Source organism: Schistocerca cancellata, chromosome 2 (assembly GCF_023864275.1).
Source record: "Schistocerca cancellata isolate TAMUIC-IGC-003103 chromosome 2, iqSchCanc2.1, whole genome shotgun sequence".
NCBI lineage: Eukaryota > Metazoa > Arthropoda > Insecta > Orthoptera > Acrididae > Schistocerca > Schistocerca cancellata.
In genome coordinates this window covers 1,094,556,267-1,094,562,266 of record NC_064627.1, presented here as the reverse complement: position 1 = coordinate 1,094,562,266, position 6,000 = coordinate 1,094,556,267, and positions in this window count along the sequence as shown.

Here is a 6,000-nt window from a genome sequence, read left to right as displayed (position 1 = left end):
TCAATTGTTTATACTGACAACAATCACACTTCAGAAAACTATTGTCACACATACCCGGAACAATTTTAGTATCTCTCTCGCATAAGCACAATACCTTCCGTTGATTGTTTTACATATTTAGTTGAAAAAGCAAATAAATAGTATGAATATTTCACAAAGGTGGTTAATAGGTTACACAGAAAGCAACAGTAAAAGTGCTAGTTAACTCTGTGCAAAATATTATTTTGCACCAAGAGGTCAGATTATTGGTGGGGAAAAGTTTTTTTTTTTTTTCTAAATTTGTGTGGAATGATACCACATGGAGTTACCTTCTGATTTAAACTATTTCAGCAGCACAATTTAGACTCAATTTTTTTCACTGCTTCTTTGAATAAATATGTCAAGTGCAGTGGAACCTCATTTACAACAGTGAAAATAACAGTCAACTACATTATGTCTGGTAGCCTGCATGCTTCTTGACAGACAAATAAAAAGATAACATAAGGTAGTACTGGCTATCGTTAAACTGCAATATGAGGAACATGTGTTGTCATTAAACATCAATTACAGAGAATTGATATGGTAATTCTAAAGAATGTTGTTAGCAGGGGAAGGAAAAGTCTACTAAATATCATAGATGATAATGGAGAACAGTCACATGCTGTAATGGAGTAGTACTTTCTTAATTATGCAGACATAGATTGTGCCATGACCTGCATTTTTAAAATATATTTTGCATTACCTCATATAATATTAATACACAGCTGAGTTACTGAACACAATAAGTAAAAGAGGACATTAATAAAACAAACTTGTGCAAGTTATGGAAACAAGACACTAATGGACATACCATTTCAGGTAAAGCATTTCACTTAAACTGAAAATGGCATGATTGTAAATCAGTGTGTTTAGGTTTATTGTAAATCAAAGTATTTAGATTTATTATTGCCTTGGAAAGAAGACTACCTTTAGCAATGCATACACAAACTCAGTTTCGACATAGATGTGTAGCAACACAAGATATTCTCAAAAAATACCAACGTTTTCTACAATAGCTTAATTTAATAAAATCATAAATTTTACAACACTTCTCCTGTGTGTGTGTGTGTGTGTGTGTGTGTGTGTGTGTGAGAAGATGAGGCGGAACTAAAAAGCTGATTAGCTTATTTCTCTGCAAGTAAGTGCATGCCTAGCTTAACTTTTGCATATTGTTCACTTTTGAAATATAATTACTGTGACATTTTATCTAAATTTAAAAAAAAAAAGTTAAGATTACTTTCCTGTGCCCATGACTTTCAATATTAAGACAATGTAAATAAGTTAACTCTATTCGAAGGTAATGCATCATCCAAAGTTATGAACAATAATATCTGACTAATACGCAGAGAGTTCAATCCGTATTTCAAGACAGCTCAGATTTAGGAAAGAGTATACTCACACGAAGTACTCCATTTGAAAACATTTTCAGACAATGTTTTATATGGAAAATATAACTAAAGAAATTATTAAGATTATCTCTTTCCCCTTCTCTTTTCTCTGTTTCAACCAGCACTGGTTTTCTACAATGAACTTATGATACAAACATTCACTACTGCACTGGCAATGGGATTAAAGAGGAAAAAGGAGACTTAGGGAAGGAATTGTGAGGGCAGGTGAAAATCATATATAATATTTATTTAGCTGGTCACCTGACTAGACTGGAAGGTATACATTAAAAAGAATTTAAGTTATGCAAACTGAAATTTCACCAGTGCATGTCACTGCTTGGAACCACTTAAATTACCAACATCAAACTCATGTGTTATTACAGCAATAGCTTGTCAATTTGATACAAATTTTCAGCCATGGTAAAGTAACCGCTAGTATTATGTATTTAAATCCCACAATAGCTTGTGCAACCATTGATAGGTTTCAAGTATGCAAGTGTGACTAGTAAGTGTACATATAAGCTCAAAGATGTCATAAGTATGAATAAACTATCTAGAATAAATCTTTCTGTTTGTGGTGGATAGTGTTCTGTTGTGTAATTGTGTGTTGGATTGTATCCTTGCCGTTCCAAGACCAGCTGAGCTATCTACACAAGAATCATGATCTACATTCACAGCTCCAATTCTGCCAGCAAGTATCTCCTGTTTTCAGACTTCACAGAAGTTCTCCAACATACCTCACATTAACTATATAATAATAATAATAATAATAATAATAAGAAGAAGAAGAAGAAACTATCACAAAAGAAGTTTATTTGAACATTATTTGAAGCCATGGATGGAAACAACGATAGTTGAAACTCCATAAGCTTTTCAGCAAGAAGGTGAATTTAATCACACAAGCTGTTTGCTACAAAACTGGACATCAGACAATTTGGATGTGTTTTGGTCTAAGGCATAGTGGCCTCCCAACATTTCCAATTTAAAACCCTTGGGTTAATGTTAATGGAGTGTAGCTGAAAAGGTCTACAATAAATCTTGATATCCCATGGCATCATTAAGAGCCTCTAATGAGACAGCATTTGTCACATTATCATTATGAAATTTCAGTAGGTCATTTGGTACTTCACTTTGTTGCCCAATTTATTTCAATGAGATATCACCAAGGCACCGAACTTTCATATGCTATCACAGATTGTCAATGTCTATAACTGCACAACACTGGTGGTGCTGCTTTCATTAGAATGTGGATGACCCAGCCAATTTCTCTGTTGCCTCTCAGCATCTGCTGTTGTCGTACACACCCCATGCATAAAACATACAATTATGTTTGATGAAACAGGAATATTGTCCTGTGCATCTACTTACTGAGATTTGTAGTGTTTTGGGATATTTGTAAACATCCCAACACCATTGGAAAGCCGTCGACAAGAGACGCTCTTGAGTAAATTGAATAAGAATAAATGTAGTGGAAAAGGGAAACTGTTTTCCTTTCTTGTACGAAGTGAATGTGGAGCAGTGGTGGAGCCAGCGAGAAGGGGACCATTAAAAATGGTATTACAACCACTGGTCGTCCGGGAGTCATTTGCGCCATGGTGAAGCCACTGCCTGAAACTGAGAGCCATGGAGTAAATGATGCACCAACAAGGGCATAATGAACAACTGAAGAGTGGTAGTTGTTTTTCTGATTTTTCTCTCAGGTCCTACAATATGCATGTGCGGATGTTTGAATATACTCAAGAGAGTGGTATTACCATAGCAATTGTTAATCATGTTGTGAAAAGTAATAATGAAAATGTTGGGCAAAATATACCCCAGTTTGTGAGAAGTGTGGCTAACAGAGAGAACTTGCAGAAGCATTCCAGGGATCTTCACCCCAGTTGGATCAAAAAGGTGGCACAGAAGAATCCAGACCACAGAAAAAAGAAAAAACTACTCTGAGAAGAGAGGATAAAGGTAATACTACCTTCATCTGGCGGTTCATTGGGGTCGGCAAAATATTGCCCAGTTATATCAGCCAGGGACACAACTTCCCGCTAGTGCTTGTATAAGACCCACCACAAATCTTATAAAATAAACGCAGCAGGAAAAGTAGGAAAAATACACTCCAGATTGTCACTTAAGAAGCTGCTGAGATCAAAACGTGTAACAACTACTTTAACCAGGGCCGTGGCTACACTATTTGTAGTGCATGGTAACAGGCACTTGATGATGAAAGATGACAGAAAAATCAAAAGAGTTGTCCATTATCTAAAGATATCAGCATCACTATCATAGTTCTTGAGTCACAGACATCAATATAATCCATGGAAGCATATGAAAGTTCTGTGACTTTGTGGCATCTTCATAACACAACTCGGTCAACTAACTAAGTAGCTACCAACCTACTGGAATCTCGTAATGACGACAATGGGGAAGTCATCGAAAGCTTGAGATTGAATACAAATATGACATGTAAGAATTCCGTGACACATTTATTCAAGAATATTGCTGCAAAAAACTACACTGAACTCATGATATGTTAAGTTGCGCATGTACAAGCTTCAGACTGTGACTGGAAACTATTATTCAAGCTTAAGAGGAATATATTAAATAACTGTGCACTACAGAAGACAAGTATCCATTGTAATAGGAATTTTGAGGCTGTCTATTATCACTCCTCCCCTACGTGATGAGTAGCAACCCATATTCTTTCCATACTGTTGGTTTTTTGGTGCTTCTTCATATTTCACTAATAAAATTTCATTTGTCAGGATTTTGGTGATGCATCTTCCATGCAACCGCTCCCCTCCCTCCCCCCCCCCCCCCCCTATTTTTTTTTCCTCCAGGCTGTGGGAATGATTAATTCTCATATAAATGGGAGTTTGTATTTCTCACTATTTCAAAGTGACAAATGGGGGAAGATCAATGGATATTAAATGTAATGTGCATGTAATAAAGGCTGAATGATGAAAACATGAGATGCAATATCAACGTATACAGTGGGACTTCCAATAGTAAATTAACATTTATTCGGATACTTGTTAACTGCTGTACATGAGAGACGCCTCCACGAAGGGTGTGTCCTGACAACTAAGCCTTACACATCCGGGCGTACCGATTCTCTCACACCAGAAGCAAACAATGCGAGTAAATAAACGGTCCTGATCAGAGCCGACTTTAACTATCATATCTACAAATATTGAAGGCATATCATCAGCCAAAGAACATCTGTTATCCAACCTATGCCGTGACAAAAATGAGACGTCCTGTGTATACAAGAGACGCATAGAGATAAGCGACAGAGACGACCAAAAATACCAGGCATGAAACTAGCTGCAGAAACACCACACTCTCAGTATGGAAGTGCTATATTTGTAAGACCAAGGCTTCAGATAATCAGTGCTCACTGCACCGTAGAAAATAACATCGAAGTCATCTCAGTGGAGCTGAGTAACTGCGTGGTTACCTCTGTGTATAAGTCCCCTTCGGCTACATTTTCCTTCACACCACCCAGGAACTTCCATAACAGCAAGACGTCTGTAGTAATCGGTGACTTTAACAGCCATAGTCATTTGTGGGGATACTCTGAAGATGACGAAAATGGGGAGGCAGTCCTCTCCTGGGCTGAATCCTGCCAGTTGTCTCTTATACATGACAGCAAGCTACCCCCTTCCTTCAACATTGGCAGGTGGCAACGTGGATTTAACCCTGACCTCCTCTTTGTGAGTGAAGACTTCACACAGCTTTGCTCCAAATCAGTGTGCTCGCCCATACCAAAGACGCAACACAGGCCACTACTGTGTCAAGTTCTTCCAGCAATAAGGCCACAGGACGTGAATTTCAAATGGAGATACAATTTCAAGAAAGCTGATTGGAAAAAATTTGCTAAGATGCTGGACAAGGAGATCAAGTCTGTGCGACCTATTCCTGAAGAGTATGACAGCTTTGTTCAAACTGTCAAACATTGCTCCCGGGCATCAATTCCAAGAGGGTGTAGGACAATGTATCTGCAGGGTGTGACACCTGAAACAGCTGCTCTGCTGGACGGATACTATCAACTATAGGAAGAAAACCCTTATAGCAACGAAACTTATCTGGCTGCGCAAAATACTCTCTTCTCAATCTCTGAGGCGAAGAGAGAACAGTGGATTAAACTGATTACAGAATGTGAGATGAGTAGAAGTAGTCAAAAGGCCTGCAGATTGTTACGACACCTTAACAATGATCCCTCCCAACCCAATACGCATACAAATGTGAAGGCAGACCAGATCGCACACCAGCTTTTGAAAAATGGTAAACCTGACCATACCAGTAAAATCGGGAGACGAACCCTGGAAAGGGAGCCCGAACAAGAGGGAAACATTCTGTCTCAACCATTCAGTTTGAATGAGCTCGACTCAGCTCTAAATAAGTGCAAAGTCGGAAAAGCAGCAGGGGTAGATGACATAAGAAGTGAACAGATCAAGAACTTTGGTCCAGGCGCAAAGTGCTGGCTACTCGAAGTAATGAATAATTGTGTCAAGAGTGGCAAGATACCAAAATCTTGGCGGAAAGCAAAAATTATAGCTATACATAAACCAGGGAAAGACCGGGATGACCCCAAAAGCTATAG